General features: G+C 42.2%; 1 protein-coding gene, 1 non-coding gene and 1 pseudogene across 2 annotated transcripts in view; all 3 read right to left on the bottom strand.

Moving 5' to 3' along the window:
• Positions 1–5366: 5366 nt before the first annotated feature.
• On the bottom strand, positions 5367–5549 carry LOC144491935 (U2 spliceosomal RNA). Its single transcript, XR_013497518.1, has one exon. It is a non-coding gene; the product is annotated as a U2 spliceosomal RNA (small nuclear RNA).
• Positions 5550–5712: 163 nt separating this feature from the next.
• On the bottom strand, positions 5713–5867 carry LOC144491914 (U2 spliceosomal RNA; annotated as a pseudogene).
• A 14639-nt stretch (positions 5868–20506) lies between these two features.
• mfsd8l1 (major facilitator superfamily domain containing 8-like 1) overlaps positions 20507–23206 on the bottom strand; it is a 60741-nt gene continuing 58041 nt past the window's right edge. The window contains exon 13 of the mRNA XM_078202188.1: positions 20507–21066. The gene's annotated coding sequence lies outside the window, so the exon portion shown is untranslated. The remainder of the gene's footprint in view (positions 21067–23206) is intronic.

Below are 23206 nucleotides of genomic sequence, written 5' to 3'. Positions count from 1 at the left end.
TCTGCATCCTCCCCACAGCTCACCCTCCCATCCAGCTTTGTATCATCTGGAAATTTGGAGATATTGCATTTAGTTCCCTCATCTAAATCACTAATATATATTGTGAATAGCTGGGGTCTTAGCACTGATCCCTGCAGTACCCCACTAGTCACTGCCTGCCATTCTGAAAAAGACCCATTTATTACCACTGTTTTGGCCACATTCTCCGACCATGCTCGCAGCCAGGAATCCCCTATCCCGCTGCAATGCACAAAGATTTGGCTGAGTGTCAAATTCTCCATCCTTGCTGGCAGTGACAGCGGGGCATGAACGGCTGGAGAATTCCAGCCCTTGTTTCCTGTCTGCCAACCATGTTTCTATCCATCTCAATGTATTCCCCGCAACCCCATGCGCTTTAATGTTACACACTAATTTCTTATTTGGGTCTTTGTCGAAAGCCTTCCGAAAGTCCAAGTAAACCACGTCCACTGGCTCCCCCTTATCAATTCTACTAGATCCATCCTTGACGAATTCCAGAAGATTTGTCAAGCATGATTTCCTTTTCATAAATCCATGCTGACTCTGTTTGATTTTGCCACTATTTACCAAGTGCTCTGCTATAAAATCCTTGATAATGGACTCTAGAATTTTCCCCACTACTCAGTCTGACTGGTCCATAATTCCTTGTTTTCTCTCTACCTCCCCTTTCAAATAGTGGGGTTACATTAGCTACCCTCCAATCTGTAGAAACTGTTGCAGAGTCTATAGAATATTGGAAGATGACCACCAAGGCATCCACTATTTCTAGGGCCACTTCCTTAAGTACTTTGGGATGTGGATTATCAGGCCCTGGGGATTTATCAGCCTTCATTCGCATAAGTAATTCCCCAACATAATTTCCCTACTAATGCTGATTTCCTTCAGTTCCTCCCTCTCACTGAACTCTGTGTTCTCCAACATTTCTGCTGCATTATTTATGTTGTCCTTTGTGAAGACAGCCATATTTTAGTTCCTCATTATAAATTGTCCTGTTTCTGACTGTAAGGGATCTACATTTATCTTCATCAATCTTTTTCTCTTCACATATCTTTAGAAGCTTTTACAGTCAGTTTTTAAGTCCCCAGCTATCTTACTGTTGTACTCGATTTTCCCCTTCTTAATCAATCCCTTGGTCATCCTTTGCTGAATTCTAAACTGCTCTCAATCCTCAGGTCAGTTGTTTTTACTGGCCAATTTGTATGCCTCTTCTTTGGATCTAATACCATCTCTAATTTCCCTTGAGAGCCGTAGTTGGCCACCTTTCCATTTTACTTTTGTGCCAGACAGGAATAAACAATTGTTGCAGTTCACCCATGCGCTTTTTGAATATTTGCCATTGCCTATCCATCGTCATCCCTTTAAGTAACATTTCCCAATCCATCATAGCCAACTCACATCACATACTATCATAATTTCCTTTATTAAGATTCAGAACCCTAGTCTCAGAATCAACCATGTCACTCTCCATCTTAATGAAGAATTGCTCATTCCCAAGGGGCCTCACAGAACTAGATTGCCAATTATTCCTTTCTCATTACACAATACCTAATCTAAGATTACCTCTTCTCCAGTTGATTGCTCAACGAATTGGCCCAGAAAACTATCCCGTATATACTCCAAGAATTCCTCTATGGTATTGTAATTAATTTGATTTGCCCAATCTATATGCAGATTAAAATTACCCATAATTACAGATTTTTTTTACTGAATGCCCTTCTAATTTTCTGTTTAATGCCACTCCCAACATCACCACTACAGTTTGGGGGTCTATACACAATTCCCACAAATGTTTTTTGCCCCTTAGTGTTTCTCAGCTCTACCCATATAGATTCCACATCATCCAAGCTTATATCTTTCATCATTGTTGTGTTAATTTCTTCTTTAAGCAGCAATGCAACTCCACCACCTTTTCCTTTTTAATCTGTCCTTCCTAAATACAGAATATCCCTGGATGTTCAGTTCCGATCCCTGGTCATCCTGCAACTATATCTCCGTAATCCTGACTACATCATACCCATTTACATCTATTTGCATGATTAGTTCATCCACTTTATTGTGAATGCTCCATGTGCTAAGGCACAAAGACTTCAGGCTTGTCTTTTGAATATTACTTTTCCGCTTCTCACTATTTTTTACCATGGCCCTGTTTGATTCTGGCCCTTGATTTCTCTGCTTATCACTTCTTATCGCCCTTACTGTCTTTTATTTTTGCCCTTAATTCCACCTCCTCTAACTCCTTGCATAAGTTCCCATCCCCCTGCCATACTAGTTTAAACCCTCCCCAACCACTCTAGCAAATACTTGTTCAGGTGTAACGAGTCCAGTTTGTACCTGTCCTACCTCCCCGGGACCAGTCTCAATGCCCCAGGAACCTTCCTCCTCACACCATCTCTTCAGCCATGCATTCATCCAATATATCCTGCTTTTTCTACTTGGATTGTCATGTGGCACTGGTAGTAATCCTGAAATCACTACCTTTGAGGCCCTATTTTTCAACTTGCGTCCTAACTCCCTATATTCTGCTTTTAGGACTTCATCCCATTTTCTATCTATGTCGTTTGTACCAATGTGTACCACGACCACTGGCTGTTCATCCACTCCCTTCAGAACATCCTGTAACCATTCCAAGACATCCTTGACCCTTGCACTAGGGAGGCAGCGTAGCATCCTGGAGTCTTGTTTGCGGCCACACAGACACCTATCTATTCCCCTAACAATTTAATTCCCTGTAACTATCGCGTTCCCACACTTTTTACTCCTCCCTGTGTAACAGAGCCAACTGTAGTGCAACAAATTGGGCTGTTGCTGCTTTCTCCTTGACAGGTCTTGACAGGGGTGGATGTTGAGAGGATGTTTCTTCTCGAGGGAGAACCTAGAACTACAGGACACAGTTTGAAAATAAGGGGTCGCCCATTTAAGACAGAGATGAGGCTGATTCTGAGTTTTTGAACTCTTCAAAAGGCAAGGGAAGCAGAGTCTTTGAATGTTTTTAAGGCAGAGATAGATTGTTGATAAGCAAGGGGATGAAAGGTTATGGGGATAAGTAGGAATTGGAGATGAGATTACAATCAGATCAGTCATGATCTTATTGAATGGTGGAGCAAGTTCGAGGGGCCTACTCCTGCTCCTAATTCATATGTTCATGTAATCTGCTGAATTGTTTAGGTTATCCTCAGGTTCCTCACTGGAGTCATTAGCTATCTCTTCAGTGGGTAGCCTTTGTCGCCAAGAATCCAGCCTAGAAGGTGCATGGTGAGAGTAACAAGCTTGGGTACCTGGAAATGCCTGAATTATGTAGGTATTGTGGCTAGTTCCAGTGTGTTGATTACATACCTTAGCTACCTTTCCCAAGTTGTTCCTCAAGGAATGTCACTGGGCAATCAACATTTGTTAATGTTTTTAAAAGTTTATTAAAGTGATTGAAGTACTTAAAGTATTTAAAATCATAATAGTCATAATAATAATGGGTGGCACAGTGGTTAGCACTGCTGCTTCACAGCGTCAGGGACACGGGTTCAATTCTTGGCTTGGGTCACTGTCTGTGCGGAGTCTGCACGTTCTCCCCATGTCTGTGTGGGTTTCCTCCAGGTGCTCCGGTTTCCTCCCATAGTCCAGCTGGTTAGGTGCATTGGCTCTGCTAAATTCTCCCTCGGTGTACCCGAACAGGCGCCAGAGTGTGGCGACTAGGGGATTTTCACAGTAACTTCATTGCAGTATTAATATAAGCCTGCTTGTGACTAATAAATAAATAGTCACTCATCTTTGAGGTGAAAAGGCATGTCTTCAGCTCATTATGCCATTAGTGGGGTGTGTCTTTGCCAGGCATGAGCTTCAAAGCCTCGGCAATGTCACTTTACAGCCAGCCTCCAGAGATTCTTTGCTAATGGCCCATGAAGATGTGCCGATCTGAACTGCATCCTCTCCCAGGAGCCATTTCTTTTAGCGTTTGCTAAAATAATTAGCTAGTTGGAGGTCAAAACCACACAATGTTTGCAATGGAAAATTAATAATTTATTGGCCTCTAGCTAAACCATGCAAGTTAAGATCATAATCTCACTGTGGGAAGTTGAAGGCACAGGTCAGTGTTCATCTTAATATTCCATATGCAAGAAAGTAGTCCTTACCAAGACGTTAGTGTTTTGTTTTACTAAGTGTTTTGTTTTACAAATAGTGTTGTCTTCTAACAAAGTTTTCCATTAGTATTTTGTGATTTGAATGAACATTATAATCACGTTCTACTATTGTCATGAACCAGAAACCCATAAGGATTAATTTAAAGGGGCACCTTTGTTCCACATACTATATCACCAATCAGACACAGTGGCCAAAAACCTCCATCCTTGCTCACGGCTGGGATTCTCCAGTATTACTGAAAGTGAATGGAGTTTTGGCTGTAATGCCAAATTCTCCATTCTCACTTGCAGCAGGGCAGACATAGATGAGATCGGATAATCCCTACCACATAGTATGAATTTTCCATCTCGTTAAAGTAAAATACGACAAAAAAATCTGTTTTAATTCATTTGAAGATGTAAATTTGATAGGGACATAAAAAATAAGAGCAGGAGTAGGCCATTTGTTCCCTCATTCAATAAGATTATGGCTGACCTGATGTGGCTTTAACTCCATATTCCTACCTACACCTCCCCATAACCCTCAAATCGCTTTTGATCAAAAATCTGTCCAACAGTCTTGAAAGTATTCAATGCCACATCCTCCACTATTCTTTAGAGGACAGCATTTCAACGACCCTCTGAGAGAAGAAATTCCTCCACATCGGTCTTAAATGGGAGATCCTTTATTTTGAAACTGTACCCCCTAGTTTTAAATAGCCCCATGAGGAGAAATACCCCCTCAGAATCTACCCTGTCAAGCCCCCTTAGAATCTTACTGTATATACTTGTATAAAAGTCAAGCCCATGATTTTTGGTTTTGACGTTGGGAAGAGAGAAGCCATTGCTTTAAATACTTGGGCTTCAATGGAAAGGCAAGAATTAAATCAACCAAATGCTTGTAAAAGTAAAACACTGCAGCTGCTGGAGATTTGAAATAAAACTAGAAAATGCAGCACCTGTGGAGAGAGAATCAGAATTAACGTTGCAAAGAGGAGTCCTATTGGATTTGAAACATTGGCCGGGATTTTCTGGCCGCACTCACCCCGAAACCGGAAAATCCCGCCCGAGGTCAATGGACCTTTCGATGGTTGGAACGGGAAAATTCCCCCATTTTTAAAAATCCAATTCAATCAAATCAAGTCCAATTAATAGTCTCAACAAGTGAGATATTCCCGATCCAGGCTGACGAGACAGGGCTCTCACCTTCTGTCTTGGGCTTGATCTACATGATCCAAGTTGATTGGAGTAGGCATTGCACCTCCTCCAAGGCTTGATCTCATTTGCATCTTAGCCAAAAGGCCGAGATGCCGCTTTTAAAAATTGCTTCAAATGAAGCTAAAATGTAACTTAATGACTTCAACCAAGTACAGCATGTCGATACTACACTTGATCTTAGCCAAAATGCCGAGAAGCGATTTTTAAAAACAACTTTTCCAATTCAATCAAATCAAGTCCAATTCAGAGTCTCAACAAGTTGAGACATTTCCGATCCAAGCTGACAAGACAGGGCCTCCACTCCTGTCTTGGGCCTGATCTACATGAGCCCAGCTGACTGGAGTAGGTGCAGACTCTCCTCCTCCAAGGCTTGATCTCATTTGCATCTTAGCCAAAAGGCCGAGATGCCGCTTTTAAAAATTGCTTCAAATGAAGCTTAAATGTAACCTAAAGACCTCAATCAAGCGCAGCATCCTATCCATACTACACTTGATCTTAGCCAAAAGGCCGAGAAGCGATTACTCCTTTCTTTGTCCACAAATGCTGCCAGACCTGCTGAGCGGTTTTCCAGCCAGCAGTTAGTTTTTATGTCAAATACTTCTCAACATGGTAACACTAGCAAAAATTAAATCCCAGTTGCCACAAAAGTTAAAAATGGATCATTACATTGATGGGTTAGTAGCTGAGATTATAAATGTTAGAAACATAGACAAACTACAGCACAAAACAGGCTCTTCGGCCCCACAAGTTGTGCCGAACATATCCCTACCTTTTAGGCCTACCTATAACCCTCCATCCTATTAAGTCCCATGTACTCATCCAGGAGTCTCTCAAAAGACCCTATTTGAGTTTGCCTCCACCACCACTGACAGCAGCCGATTCCACTCGCCCACCATCCTCTGTGTGAAAAACTTCCCCCTAACATTTCCCCTATACCTACCCCCCAGTACCTTAAACCTGTGTCCTCTCATAGCAGCCATTTTCACCCTGGGAAAAAGCCTCAGAGTCCACACGATCTATGCCTCTCAACATCTTATATACCTCTATTAGGTCTCCTCTCATCCTACGTCTCTCCAAGGAGAAAAGCCCGAGCTCCCTCAGCCTATCCTCATAAGGCATGCCACTCAATCCAGGCAACATCCTTGTAAATCTCCTCTGCACCCTTTCAATCTTTTCCACATCCTTCCTGTAATGAGGCGACCAGAACTGAGCACAGTTCTCCAAGTGGGGTCTGACGAGGGTCTTATATAGCTGCATCATTATCCCCGGACTCCTAAACTCAATCCCTCGATTGATAAAGGCCAGCACACCATACGCCTTCTTAACCACCTCCTCCACCTGCGGGGCCGATTTAAGAGTCCTATGGACCCAGACCCCAAGGTCCTTCTGATCCTCTACAGTACTAAGAGTCTTTCCCTTTATATTGTACTCCTTCATCCCATTTGACCTGCCAAAATGGACCACTACGCATTTATCTGGGTTGAAGTCCATCTGCCACTTCTCCGCCCAGTCTTGCGTCCTATTTACGTCCCTCTGTAACTTCTGACATCCCTCCAGACTATCCACAACCCCATCAACCTTCGTGTCGTCAGCAAACTTACCAACCCATCCCTCCACTTCCTCATCCAGGTCATTTATGAAAATGACAAACGGTAAGGGTCCCAGAACAGATCCCTGGGGCACACCACTGGTGACCGACCTCCATTTAGAAAAAGACCCTTCTATACCCACTCTCTGTCTCCTTTGGGCAAGCCAGTTCTGGATCCACAGGGCAGCAGCCCCTTAGATCCCATGCCCTCTCACTTTTTCTAGAAGCCTTGCATGGGGGACCTTATCGAACGCCTTGCTAAAATCCATATAAACCACATCTACCGCTTTCCCTTCGTCAATGTGTTTAGTCACATTTTCGAAGAACTCCACCAGGCTCGTAAGGCACGATCTGCCTTTGACACTTTTTAAGTGGAGAGATAATATTGTCTGGAACTTTGCATAGTGTGTTATAACCAGATGAGGTGTGAATTAGCTCCTCTCTATTCAGCTGCCTTTGTTGGCCGTAACAAAGGTTTAAGTTTCTTTTTCACGAGAATATGTCTTTTCTGAATCCAAACATATTAAATTATTTAAGCTGTGAGCCATAAGGATTCAATATTTTCTTGAGTTAAAGAGCAGATTTATTAACTACTAAACCAGAGGGGGGAAAAAATAATAAAAAACACAGCCCTCATGCAGTCATCCAGGCACACACACACTCATACAGGTACCAGTGATAAGGGAAGTTAGAGCCCTAAAAAAAAGTTAAAAGAATATACAGTTACATGTCCTTTGATCGCCCTTTAGTTGTCGATTTTTCAACATTGCGGCCAATTTGGACGACCTGCTTTCGTGAATGCAGTCAGATGTAGATGTCACAGTTACTGAGAGAGAGGCTATATCTTCTCTCACAATACCCATTATGTATTTCCAGGGGTTTGGGTTGGATCTGTTGGTGGCAGCCATGATTCAATATCCAGCACTTAGTATTTTACTGTATCTTCCTTCGTGAATTTCGGTGGTCTTCAAATTGTAGAAGATGTCCCTCTCTTCACACTCCCCTGAGAGTGTCTTGTTGGCTTTTTCGCCTTCATGTTGGAAGGTGGCCTTGCAATTTTAAACAGTTTGTTCTATCCCATTCCAAATTGTAGAATTTCTAGTCAGTTGAAAAATCCTTTTCAAAAATAAAAGGACAAAGCTTCAAATGTAAGAGGAGAAGGTGGACTCACTGATGTATCACTCAAAAATGCACATCCCCTTTTCACGACAGTAACGGTCCAACTCTTTCAGTGAGCAAGTTCGTGAATGGGTGAGTAGGCAGAGGGGTAGTCAGTTGCTCGGAGAGTAATCAGATTGGGAGGTGGTCAGGGAGTGGAGAAATTGGTGAGGGGGGTGGTCAGATCAGGAGGGTGACCATGGGTGAGGGGGTTGATAGCTTTGCTCAGTTGAGTTACATTTGCTCACCACTGAGTTAGGCCAGGTATTAATTAAATAGTCCAACATCTCCTGAGGAAGTATTCAAGTAAGTGCCATGTATCTGGCCCAGGGTCAGAGATATCCACACAGGGATTGGGTAATGGAATCAGCCCATCAGAAGCTCAAACTTCTCGGGTAGTTTCAGCGCACACCTGTGCATCAGGACTTGCGTGGAGTCCTGACATGCATCATTCAATTTACATCCTATTTCCGACAATCTGGAGCTGGGAAAATTGAGGCAATTAATCTGTCTGTACTTCACCTTCCTAGCCACTAGGGGTCATCTTGTCCATTAAATGTAGCCCAAATCAAGCACGTATGTCAACCTCTCAAAAACACTGTCCATGTATAATTCGACCCCATGACTTCTGGTCTAAACAACCGGTCTCAGAAATCTGACTTTTACACAAGTAGATGCTTTAATAAGATCAGCTCTCATTCTTCTGAACTCCAATGAGTTAAGGCCCAACCTGCTCAATCTTTCCTCAGAAGACAAGCACTTTATTCAAGGAATTAACTCAGCGAACCTTTACTGAACTCTGACCAACGCAAGTATATCTCCCCTTAAATAATGAGACCAAAACTGAACTCAGTAATTCAGATGCGGTCTGGCAACTCCCTTTACAGTTGTAATAAGGCTTCCCTACCTTTATGTTCCATCTCCTCTTGCAATAAAGACCAACATTCCACATGCCATCCTAATTACTTGCTCTACCAGCATTCAAACTTTCTTTACATGTACAAAGGCACCCTCTTGTGCCACTCATTCTGCAGTCTCTCTCCCTATTTAAATAATACTCCGCTCTTCATTTCTTCACACCGCACAAGAGGACAACCGCACACTTCCCCACATACTCCAATGGCCAAACATTTTCCCCACTCACTTTAACTATTGATTCCCCATTGTAGACTCAGCGCCCTCCTCACCACTTGCTTTCCAACTTAGGTATGCAGCAAATTTGGCAACAATGCACACAGTACTTTCATTAAGAAATCAATATAGATTGTAAACAATTGAGGCCCCAGCACTGATGCTTGTGGCATCCTTTCTAACCTGAAAATGACCCATTTGGCCTGACTCCATGTTGCCTGTCACTCAGACAGTCCTCTAACAATGATAATATGTCACCTCAACATTATCAGCTCATATCAAATGCTTTTTGTAAATCCAAATACACTAAATTTACTGGTTTACCTTTATCCATCCTGCTCAAAGGACTCGATAACAAGTTTGCCAAACACTATTTTCCTTTCACAATACCATGTTGACTCTGCTTGAATGTATTGTTTTTCTAGATGCCCCAGTACTATTTCCTTAATAATGGATTCCAACATTTTGCTAATGACATTTTCCTATTAAGAAGAGGTTAACCAGGAAAGAGTGGGGCCATAGGAGACTAAGAGGGCAATGTGAGACTGAAGTTGCAGGACATTGGAAGAGTGTTAAATGAATACTTCTCATCAGTCTTCACTCAGGAGAAGGAGGATGTAGGTGTAGAATGCAGGAAAAGAGACTGTGAGGACCTTCAGCAGTTTGACATAGGAAGCGAGGAGGTTATGGAGGCTTTGACGGGTTTAAAAATAGACAAATCCCCAGGACCGGATGAATTGCATCCCAGATTGCTGTGGGAGGTGTGGCAGGAAAGTGAAGATGGAGATGAAGCAGCCAGTTACAGACCGGTGAGTCAATGGAAGACAAACTATTGGAGAAAATTCTGAAGGAGAGAATTAATCTCCTATTGGAAAGGCATGGATGGGTTGATTAGGGACAGTCAGTACATCTTTGTCAAAGGGAGGTTGTGCCTAACAAATTTGATAGAAATTTTCAAAAATGTGATCAAGTGTGTGGATGAGGGAAGTGCAGTTGATGTAATTTAAATGGATTTTAGCAAAGCCTTTGACAAGGTCCCACATGGGAGACTGATTGAGAAGGTTGAAGCACATGGAGTTCAGGGAATCCTGGCAAGATGGATCAGAAACTGGCTTAGTTATAGGACAGAAAGGGTAGTGGTCGAAGGCTGTTTGAGTGATTGGAGACCAGTGTCCAGGGGTGTACCACAAGATTCAATGCCTGGTCCCTTGTTGTTTGTTACATATATAAATTATATAGATGAGAATGTGGGGGGAATGATAAGTAAGTTTACCGATGACACCAAGATTGGTAGGATGGTTAATAGTGAAGGAGGAGGTCTAGGTTACAGGAAGATATGGATGGGTTGGTCAGATGGGCAGAGCAGTGGCAGATGGTATTTAACCCTGATAAGTGTGAGGTGATGCCCTTTGGAAAAAGTAACAAGACAAGGGAGTATTTAGTGAATGGAAGGACACTTGGAAGCTCAGAGGAACAGAAGGATCTTGGGGTACTTATTCACAGGTCCCTGAGCAGAGCAGGTGAAAGAAGGCGCATGGGAAATTGCTTTTATCAGTCGTGACGTAGAGTATAAGAGCAAGGAGATTATGTTGGAGCTGTACAGAATGTTGGTTAGGCCACAAATGGAGTAGTGTGTACAGTTCTGGTCACCTCACTATAGGAAGGATGTGATTGCAGTAGGAGGGTACAGATGTTGCCTGGTATGGAGCTATAGAGGCTAGGTACGCTTGGATTGTTTTCTTTAGAACAGAGAAGGCTGAGGGGAGGGAGGATATGATTGAGACATCTAAGATTATGAGGTATGGACAGGGTGAGTATGAAGCAGCTGTCCCTTGGTTGAGGGGTCAATCATGGGAGAGCATAGTTTAGGATGAGGAACAGGAGATTCAGAGGGGATTTGAGAAAAGAAAAATCACTTAAAGTCTGATAGGAATCTGGAATGCATTGTCTGGGAAGGTAGTAGAGGCCGGAAACCTTACAGCGTTTAAGTAGTATTTGAATGAGCACTTGAAATATCATAACATTCAAGGATATGGGACAAGTCCTGGAAAATGGGATTAGCGTGCCTTTAGTGGTAGTTGTTGCTAGTACAGATTCGATGGGTTGAAGAACCTTTCTGTGCTGTATAATTCTGTGACTAACTAGCCAACAGTTCCCTAACTTTCACCTCCATTCTTTGAATAGTGGTTTTACATTTGTGATTTTCCAATATGCTGGGACCTTTCTAGAATCCAGGGAATATTGAAGATCACAGCCAATGCATCCACTATCTCTAAAGCCACTTCTGCTGCTACCCTATGATACAGGCCATCAGGTGCAAGGGACTTATCAGCCTTCAGTCCCATTAATTTATCAAGTTGTTCTATTCTTTCATGGGACGAGTGTCACTGGCTAGGCCACCATTTATTGCCCATTCCTAAATGCCCTCGAGAAAGTGGGTGGTGAGCTGCCTTCTTGAACCAGGGCAGTCCGCGTGTTGTAGAAGCACACACTGCTCGTAAACCAATGATAACAATTGTTTAATAAGTTCCTCCCCACTTTCTGTCATTTGATTTTCTATCATTCTTGCTTTTTGTGTCCCCCATCATGAAGACAGATGCAAAATACTTGTTCAAGGTCTGCACTATTTCTCATTATTAATTCCCCAGTCTCATTCTCTTAAGGGACAGCTTTTAAAAGTCTACCTATAGTTATATACCTTGCTAGTTTACTCATTATAATTTCACCCTAATATTTTTAGTCTATCTTTGCCGGTTTCTAAATGTTTCCGAATCTTCGGCTACTGTCATTCGCTAGACAAGTATTGCCCATCCCTAGTTGCCCTGTGATGGTGGTGGCTCTCATTCTTGAGCCAATGCACATTTTAGGTATTGAGTTTCAGTTAGTTGGTCCAGTGACAATAAAGGAACTTATGTCCAAATCAGGGTGATGTGTAACTTGGAGGTGGTAATGTTTCCATGCACCTGATGCCACTATTCTAAGTGGTGGAGGTTGCAGGTTTGGGAAGGGAGCTATTGTCATTTAATGCATAGCAAGTGGCATTTTGCCAGAAATCTATACTGAGGGCTCAATTTTTTACCATATATACCAATAACTTGGGATCGCCTTGACAAGATGTTCGTCTTCATCTTCATGATGAAGACGAACATCTCGCCAAGGCCATCCCCACACCCCCACTTCTTGCCTTCAAACAACCACACAACCTTAATCAGACCATTGTCCAGAGCAAACTACCCAGCTTTCAGGAGAACAGTGACCACGACACCACACAACCCTGCCACAGCAACCTCTGCAAGACGTGCCAGATCATCGACACGGATGCCATCATCTCATGTGAGAACACCATCCACCAGGGACACGGTACATACTCTTGTGACTCGGCCAACGTTGTCTACCTGATACGCTGCAGGAAAGGATGTCCCGAGGCATGGTACATTGGGGAGACCATGCAGACGCTATGACAACGAATGAATGAACACCGCTCGACAATCACCAGGCAGGAGTGTTCCCTTCCAGTCGGGGAACACTTCAGCAGTCACAGGCGCTCAGCCTCTGATCTTCGGGTAAGTGTTCTCCAAGGCGGCCTTCATGACACACGACAATGCAGAATCGCTGAGCAGAAACTGATAGCCAAGTTCCACACACATGAGGACGGCCTCAACCGGGATCTTGGTTCATGTCACACTATCTGTAACCCCCACGACTTGCCTGGGTTTGCAAAATCTCACTAACTGTCCTGGCTGGAGACAATACACATCTCTTTAACCTGTGCTTGGCCCTCTCTCCACTCACATTGTCTGTACCTTTAAGACTTGATTACCTGCAAAGACTCGCATTCCAACCATTATCTTGTAAATTGAGTTTGTGTCTGTATATGACCTGTTTGTGAACACAAGTCCTCACTCACCTGATGAAGGAGCCTGAGACTCTGAAAGCTAGTGCAACATAACATGGGTAGCACTGTGGCACAGTGGTTAGCACTGCTGCCTCTCAGTGCCAGGGACCCGGGTTGAGTCACTGTCGGTGTGGAGTTTGCACATTCTCCCCATGTCTGCTGGGTTTCCTCCGAGTGCTCCGGTTTCCTCCCACAGTCCAAAGATGTGCAGGTTAGGTGAATTGGCCATGCTAAATTGCCCCTTAGTGTCAGGGGGACTAGCGTGAGTAAATGCATGGGGTTATGGGAATAGGGCCTAGTGGGATTGTGGTCGGTGCAGACTCGATGGGCCAAACAGCCTCCTTCTGCACTATAGAATCCTATGATTCTATGAAACCTAGTGCACAAGTTCTTGCTTTTCCTCAGATTTGCACCTGGAAAATAAGTTTTAAGAACAAAAAAGCTCAAATCAGTAAACGTGATTTTACGGCCTTAAATTTATTTCAAATACTGCAAAACAGTGGATATTGATTCAGTCGAGTTGAATGACGACAACTAAAAAAAAACCTGCCATTATTAAATGTTGTGTGGAATTTAAATTGGTAAAACAGCAGATTTCACCTCTTAAGCTGAAAATCATGTGGTCTAAATACTTTGTTTTTAAATGAAGCACGAGAAAGAAAAATGAACCATATATTAAATTACAATTGTCAACAAAATTGTGCATTTTTCAGCTAGTTACTCCATTGCTGAAAAATATCCTCAACTGACCGATTTGGTTTGGAACATAGGAATTAGGAGTAGGAGGAGGCAATTCAGCCCTTCGAGCCCACTCCATCATTTAACATGATCATAGCTGATCTTATCCTGGTCTCAGCCCCACTTTCCTGCCTGCTTTCCCCATAACCCTTTATCCCACTTTCCATCAAAAACATACCTATCTCTTTCATGAATCTATTGATTGATTCTGCCTCCCCTGCACTCTGGGGCAATGAGTTCCACAGATTCACAATCCTCAGAGAGGTAGTTTCTCTTTATCTCAGTTTTGAACCTACCTCCTCTCACTCTATATCTGTGACCTCTTGTTCTAGACTGTCCCACAAGGGAGAACATATGTTTGCCGTCCACCTTATTAATCCTCTTTAGCATTTTTAAACCTCGAATAAGATCCTCCCCGCCCCCCCCCCCCCCCACCCCCCATTCTTCTGAACTCCAGCGAGTACACTCCCTGTACCACAGCCCTTTCATCCCTGGAAAATACAGATGAATAAATGTAAATGGGGTGGCCAATCTATCACCAGAGTTACACAGCTGACTGAAACTACTTGATCATTGTAGCAATTCCTGGCACTAATAGTAACTAAAAGTTGATGGCTTCGCCTTCAGGAATTGTATTGCAATGGCAATCCCCAATTAATTAGACATGATGTAGGAGTAATATGTTCACTTCTCTTCACCTCAAAAGGATTTTAATTCTCAGACCATAATTGTGCTTACATCTTAAATGCTAGAAGCAAGCATTATTGGTCAAATGTGGGATTTTACACCCTAGGAAAAGGGCAAATATCTGCAAATTTATTAATTTGCAAAATACGGAATTATTTTAAATTAAATTAGTGATTTAATTATCCTTCAACTGTATCCCGTATTCCTCTGCACAGCTACTCAGTAGTAAGTATTCAAAGCACAAAACTAGCTGAACAACATTCCTGTTGAGGGGATTCTCTGTCTCACTAGAAGCTTGCAAAAGAGCATGTGATGCCAAGTACAGGCACTGGATAATTTGTGCAAGAGTAATCTTATATCGTGAGCAGCAAAAATACCCCCTTGTGTTTAATTGTTCCCATTCCTTGACCTCTGAATGCTGCCGGGCATTTTTAAAGTTTCACAAATGATTTGCCAAATGTGCTTATACCAGACTAAAGCCATCAACCAGAAGTTTATAGTTTGCATTGAAAACTTCAGACCACATTAGAAAATCACGTTCTAAAAATGCTTTCTGGACTGGATTCTACATCAATTGCATCACCGTTCTCAATGCTTTTTACAGACCAAATTGGGGGTTGAGAAACAGCTTCAAATTTACATCTCAAAATACATCTCAAGTTGTTAAAAAAAATGCATTATTGCTGCTCCTTTAATCTACTGGGAGTTAAATATTATATTGTTCTGCTTAAAGCACGGTTGCCCAATTAACCATTAGCCAACTGCAAAGCAAATAGAGACAGAAGTATAGGAACAGAAGGCTATTCACCTCCTCAAGCCTGCTCCATCAATTTGATCATGGTTGATTTATATCTTCATTCCATTTACTCGTATCAGTTTCACATCACTTAAAAACTTACCTAATAAAAATATATCAATCTCAGTTCTGTAATTTTCAATTGACCTAACCTCAACAGCTTTTGGAGGAGAGATTTCCAGATCGTCACTACTCTTGTGTGTGAAGAAGTGTTTCCTGACAACACCCCAGAACAACCTAGTGTTCATTTTATGGTTATGCCCATCATATAAACATCCCAAATGCTGTATGACATTCGGATGATCTACGCTACGAGAAATCTATTGCCAGAACGTTAGCAGTATATTTACTGCTCAGAAATAGTGATCAAGCAGAACACAACCTTCAGCCTATACTCTCTGGAATTTAGAATTTAGGGGAGATCAAATTGAGGTATACAAGATGATAAAAGGTATAGATAAAGTAGACGTGGAGTGGATGCTTCCTCTTGTGGGGCATTCTAGGACGAGAGGTCATAGTCTTAGGATAAATGCGAAGTGATGCATTTTGGAAGAAATAATGTAGGGAGGAGTTATACAATAAATGGCAGAGCCATCAAGAGTATAGAAACACAGAGGGACCTAGGTGTGCAAGTCCACAAATCCTTGAAGGTGGCAACACAGGTGGAGAAGGTGGTGAAGAAGGCATATGGTATGCTTGCCTTTATAGGACGGGGTATAGAGTATAAAAGCTGGAGTCTGATGATGCAGCTGTATAGAACGCTGGTTAGGCCACATTTGGAGTACTGCGTCCAGTTCTGGTCGCCGCACTACCAGAAGGACGTGGAGGCGTTAGAGAGAGTGCAGAGAAGGTTTACCAGGATGTTGCCTGGTATGGAGGGTCTTAGCTATGAGGAGAGATTGGGTAAACTGGGGTTGTTCTCCCTGGAAAGACGGAGAATGAGGGGAGATCTAATAGAGGTGTACAAGATTATGAAGGGGATAGATAGGGTGAACGGTGGGAAGCTTTTTCCCAGATCAGAAGTGACGTTCGCGAGGGGTCACGGGCTCAAGGTGAGAGGGGTGAAGTATAACTCAGATATTAGAGGGATGTTTTTTACACAGAGGGTGGTGGGGGCCTGGAATGCGCTGCCAAGTAGGGTGGTGGAGGCAGGCACGCTGACATCGTTTAAGACTTACCTGGATAGTCACATGAGCAGCCTGGGAATGGAGGGATACAAACGATTGGTCTAGTTGGACCAAGGAGCAGCACAGGCTTGGAGGGCCGAAGGGCCTGTTTCCTGTGCTGTACTGTTCTTTGTTCTTTGATAAGGGGTAGCGAATCTACCCCAAAGTGCGGAGGATGCTTGGGACAGTGAGTAAATTTAAGGAGGGGGTTAGACAGATTAGACAGATTTTTAAACTGGTAATGGGTTAAAGGGTTATGGGGAGAAGGCAGGAAAATGGGGATGAGGAGCATATCAGCTGTGATCGAATGGCAGAGCAGACTCGATGGATTGAATGGTCTAATTCTGCTCCTATATCTTATGAATAACCATTTAGTCCAGTGACTAGTTATATTACCAAAACATGAAGAATCAAAAAAATATAAATGGAACAATTAAGCAGAAAGGTCATGACATACATTAGAAAATAGCAAAAATATTGAAAACTCAGAAGTCTATATTTATTTCCTTTCTAGACCTATGAAACTGTCTATTTCAAAAACGCACTGTTAGAATGCATGTGAACATTTAAAATGACCTCGTGAAGCGGTTTATAACTAGCCTCGAATATAGACTAATCTAGATCGGGAGGAATCCTTCAACAGTCACCCCCACCCAAAGTTGAGCCAACCACTTCACACAGACACTCAGTTTGGGTCGAAGAAAATGAAGCACGTCTCCCCGAAGGAAAGTGACTATTAAAAGACATTACCTTTTCCCAGGTGGCCACCAAATCATTTAACAGGCTAAGTTATAACTATTCAGATATTATGAGGGTCCGGGGGGGTCTCTCTTCAAAAATTGTATTTTCCACTTTCAGAAAATACAGGAGAGTGAGTTTTATACTGCATGCAGAAGACTACAAGAGACATTATACTTCACCAACTTATTTACAATTTTATTACAGAACTATTTAACATGCAGTGCACTTTAAAGTAGATAAGTACATCACAATGTTAATGACTATAAAAGGTAAAAAGCATAGGAAAAAACATTTCCAGTCCCGCCCATTACTGGAATCATCGCAGGTGCGACGGACAATTTGACGGACCATTTAAAAGTCAGTTGACTTTGGATGAGAATTTCCAGTCTCAGAGCAGACATGACCAGAAAATCCCCATAGCCTTAGTTCTAATACAGAATCCAATAAAACTTTAAAAATACAATGCCATAGCTAATATGAATTTAAGAATACCCACAAGTATTCAAAGTAAGGTTTCACCTGAATTCACCGAATAAATCAGTTATTGGCATTTGGATGGAAAAGCTAAAAGCAAAATACTGCGGATGCTGGAATCTGAAACAAAAACAGAAAATGCTGGAAAATCTCAGCAGGTCTGATAGCATCTGTGGAGAGAGAATAGAGCTGATGTTTCGAGTCCGTTTGACCCTTTATCACAGCAAAGAAGCTGTCCGCTTTACGATATTCAACTCCTTGAGGACTGGAGAAACATTGAAGGGGTTCTCCCTGTATGCTTCTACAATATCTCTGATGTTCTGAAAGGAAACTGGGACAGTTATACCTTTCTGAGCCATATTTCATAATTCTTTAGCAGCAATGGGTGCGACCTCTTTGATTAATGCTTCCCTTTAGATGTGTCCTTATTATTCAATTGTTAAAATGGTTTTATTATTCACACTGAATCAGATATATGGTCACAACACTAAAATATGCCCTTAATATCTTTCCTGTTCTCTTACAATTGTTTATATTTCTGTAGAAGTGATTTTAAACTTTTCAGACAAGGTGTTTGAGGTCTTGTTTTTCTAATTTGCTGAGCTAAGTTGCAAGGATGACTTCTGAATAGGTAAGGAGAGACAATATCATCGTCAAAGCTTTTAAAGTTCCTTTGAAAGTGACTTATTATCTTTGCTTAGTGTGAAGTGAACCTGGTAGGCCCTGGTGTTACTTTATGCGTGGCACAGACGAGGTCTGTTTTTAAACACCTGTTGAAGTCAAAACTGTCAGCAGGTGCTGCCCATGTATACGCTTTCTGGGTAAAAAATGGCCAAACGAATGTATGTCCATTTCCTCAATTCTGAAGTATAATATCCTAAATACGTATGAATTTTACCTATTTATTCATTTATCTCTTTCACACTAGAACATTTGCTTCAATTTTCACTCCGGCCACATCAGTGTGCACGGGAAACCAGGGTCAACGACAAATTCAAATGGCAAAGCCCAGTGAGATTTTACCTCCTGGGACTCATTTCCATATTCAGAAATTAACTCCTGCTCAATCCCCCTAGGAATCACTACCCACTTGGCAGGCGGAAGTGGGAATTTGAGATATGTTCGGCACAACTTGTGGGGCCGAAGGGCCTGTTTTGTGCTGTAGTTTTCTATGAAACCGGAGCACCCAGAGGAAACCCACGCAGACACGAGGAGAATGTGCAAACTCCACACAGACAGTGACCCAAGCCGGGAATCGAACCCAGGTCCCTGGAGCTGTGAAGCAGCAGTGCTAACCACTGTGCTACCGTGCCGCCCTTTACAGGAAGTAGCTGCCAGAGACTCATGGGGTATGTTTTTAGAGATCCCTCAGTGCAGGATCATAGTCTGGCGTGGCCCTATTAGGGCCCCATTCCTGCACTGAATAAAAATTTCCATTTGGCTACCGGGCTCCATACTGTGGCCAAAACATGACTGAAACAGACAGTATCCTGGAAGGAAGGGTCGCGACCACCCATCCTCCCCCCAGGAAACCCTATATACCCACCATGGTGATTAGGCCACAGCTACGGCCTTCAGACATCTTATGGAAGTGCTGCCTTTCCACAATCACAACCAGTCAGCTGTGGATTCTTTTATAAATTTAAGTCTTCTGACCTGTCTTCAGAAGCCTCCTTCCATCTTGCGGTGCTCACTCTCCTTTCTGCCGCTTTGCCTCGTGGGGTTGCCAATGCTTCACCACTGGATGATCTCTTATCAGTCCTCCAGTCTCAGGAGCCTGCCTGTCGTTCTTGACTGGACAGCAATCTCCCCTCTGGTCATTAATTGGTCAATCCTGCAAGAATTATTTCCCACATGCTGTGGGGTTAGAACCACTTTTGATCTCCCAAGTTGGGGACCTCACTCCAAATGGAAAGTCCAGCCCATGATTACAACCACTAATATTCAGACAAGACTTCTGGAGGCAGGAATTCCAACTGGGGGCAGCAGGGAGCCTGGAATAAGGGAGACCAAAGATTTTCATATGGACATCTGGAACAGCAATCCAAGGCTGTATAGGGAAAAAATAACTTTCTGGGTTCTTTGTAGCCCTCATTTTAAATCTTGGCAGTTTTAAAAATTCATTTGTGGGACATGGGCATCGCTGGCTGGACAGCACCTATTACCCATCCCTAGTTGGCCTCGAAAAGGTGGTGATAACTGTTTTGCTTGCTAGGCCATTTCAGAGGACAGTTAAGAGTCAACCACATTGCTGTGGCTCCGGAGCCACATGTAGGCCAGACCAGACAAGAACAGACTTCCTTCCCTGAAGGACACCAGTGAACCTGATGGGTTCCTCTGACAATCGACAATGGTTTCATGGCCATCAGCAAACTCCCAATTCCAGACACTTTCCACTGAATTCAAATTCCACCATCCGCCACGGCAGGACCCGAACCCAGGTCCCCAGAAAACTAGCTGAGTTCCTGGATTAATAGTCTAGTGATAATACCACTAGGCCATCATCTCCTGAGGTGGGAAGAAAACAACACTGCTTCCCTACTCAGGCTTAAATTATATACTGGGCCTCTAATAAGGCATTGGGGCCCAATCAATACATTGAAAGAAATCCCCAATGGCATCAGGTTGTTGGTGTCCTTCTCACGGACAATTTAACATTTGAGTTGCCGTGATCAGGGTGGGAAAGGAGTCGATATTTCCCCTGCACCATACTAACTCTCGCTCACCCCAGCCATGTGTCTGATTGGCAAAGAGGTTAAAATTATGATGCTTCTCACAATGGTTAAAGCTACAAGATAGATTTTAATGGTTAGTTTTCTTTAAAAAATGCAAACAGAAAAAAAATGTTTTAATTTATTACTGGCTTTAACACAGCCACGCCAGACTTCAATACAAAACATACATCATTAAATAAATTATGAAAAGTATATAGTTTCACATTGTGACAACATTCATCACAATCATGTTTTTCTTTCGTTCTAACATTAATTATTGATGTTTATATCCCAGTCTGACAATGTGCTTTTGTCTTAAAAACTTATTTAACAGTGATTTATTAGCAAATGTACACACGATATGGTCTGCAATTTAAAATATATATTTTTTGGTATGTGTACATTTAATGATATTTATATGTTAACTAGGACCTGGAACAAACAGGAATACACTGCATTCATTTGTTCATCTTTTATATAATATTTCTATTGTTTACCTGATCTCTATTACAGCAAAACTTATTTAATTTTACAGTCGCCAACATATACAAAAAATAGACTGAACAGAAGTGTTCACATTAAACGTCACATGATGCTTGAAGACTCACAACAGCAACATTGACTGGAGATCTGGAAAGAAAGAAAAGGTACAATTTTTGTGCAAATAAATAGTTTAAAGGAATTTCATTACAAAGAAGAATCAACACTGCGTTGGAAATAGAACATGGCAGGGAAACAAAGAATGATCAAGACTGGAGAGCAAGTTACAAAATGGTAATTGAATTATGTGATTCAGATGATGAAACAGAGACAAAAGCCTGAATGGCTTATGATATTTGAATCCCAGTATACTATTACTGCATCTATTTCAATAGTAAGAAGTTTAACAAAACCAGGTTAAAGTCCAACAGGTTTATTTGGTAGCAAAAGCCACACAAGCTTTCGAGGCTCTGAGCCCCTTCTTCAGGTGAGTGGGAATTCTGTTCACAAACAGAACTTATAAAGACACAGACTCAATTTACATGAATAATGGTTGGAATGCGAATACTTACAACTAATCCAGTCTTTAAGAAACAAAACAATGGGAGTGGAGAGAGCATCAAGACAGGCTAAAAAGATGTGTATTGTCTCCAGACAAGACAGCCAGTGAAACTCTGCAGGTCCACGCAACTGTGGGAGTTACAAATAGTGTGACAAATATGTAAATTGAGTCTGTGTCTTTATAAGTTCTGTTTGTGAACAGAATTCCCACTCACCTGAAGAAGGGGCTCAGAGCCTCGAAAGCTTGTGTGGCTTTTGCTACCAAATAAACCTGTTGGACTTTAACCTGGTGTTGTTAAACTTCTTACTGTGTTTACCCCAGTCCAACGCCGGCATCTCCACATCATGTCTATTTCAATATCCAGTGCTCTGAATAATGCAGATTGTATTTTTCAGCAATGCACATATTTGTTGTGGGCAGTGAAGGTGTTGTGCTGCTCCTGCAGGCTGTCTGAGAAAGACATCTTCAATGTGGCAACTTGAAGGTCACCAATACCTGACTTTGAAACATAAAATATTCTCCACTGGAACTTAACTGCCGAGGGAGGGGTTCTGGTATTGAGAGGGGATATAGCCCTGTGAGGGAGGCAAGACAAGATTTCAGAAGCGCATATTTGACCCCAGCAAAACTCATCTCAGAAATCCCAAAGGGCTAAACTCCATTCTCTTCCAATAAACGCAAAATACTGCAGATGCTGGAATCTGAAACAAAAACAGAAATTGCTGGAAAATCTCAGCAGGTCTGACTGTCTGTGGAGAGAGAATAGAGCCAACGTTTCGAGTCTGAATGACCCTTTGTCAGAGCTCTTTGTCATTTTCTTCCTATGGGGGAGAAGCCATTCCCATTTATGCTTTTGAATTGGATTGCAGCGATTCAAGCTACTTTTACTATTATATTTTGTCAGTGATAGAAACTGAGAGATTTGTTAAAAATTAAATTTTGACCTCGATTTATTTTTTGGAGAGGCTGGAAGAAACATATTTATTAGAGGATGTAGAAGTGGGTACAGAAACCCCAAGGATTTTGAAGACTATTAAAAAAAGTAGACTAGTTTAGAACAGGGATCACAGTGTGCCTTATATACCATAAGGAATCACAAGGTGCCTAAAATATATATATCATGCTAAGGTATTGTCTGCATAGACATATGTACCTAATTATTGGCAGAGAATTTTGAATAAGTATTGTAGATTTAAAATGTATTTTCAAATGTCTTGTAAGCCTTGACCAAGATGCAGCCTGCCCCAAAGCATAATGGGAAACAAGCAGAACTAGACAGATCACATTCTTTGGAAACAATAAGGTACAGAATATATTCACTATAAGTAGGAGACTATGCAGCTGCAAGCTACCAAAATTTTAAAATGAAACCTTACCTGTTCTTTAAATATTGCCATGTCATCTCTAAATGTCCATGTGAGCCACCCGAACAGTTTAATAACTGCATAAAAAAATGAAACCTCTGACAATACTGCTGAGGGAACTGATTAGAGGAGATTCCCTTGGTTTGCAGGTGGCGAGGGTGATCTGTGAACCTACCGGATTTGCGTAGGTAAGGTTACTAGGGAATGGGGAGGGGGGAGGGAACAAAGAACAATACAGCACAGGAACAGGCCCTTCGGCCGTCCAAGCCCACGCCGCTACCTAGTCCAAACTAGACCATTCTTTTGTATCCCTCCATTCCCACTCCGTTCATGTGGCTATCTAGATAAGTCTTAAACGTTCCCA

The sequence above is a fragment of the Mustelus asterias genome, chromosome 3, assembly GCF_964213995.1.
Source record: "Mustelus asterias chromosome 3, sMusAst1.hap1.1, whole genome shotgun sequence".
NCBI lineage: Eukaryota > Metazoa > Chordata > Chondrichthyes > Carcharhiniformes > Triakidae > Mustelus > Mustelus asterias.
Note: the sequence above shows the minus strand (reverse complement) of the source record. Positions and strands in the feature narration are given on the sequence as shown.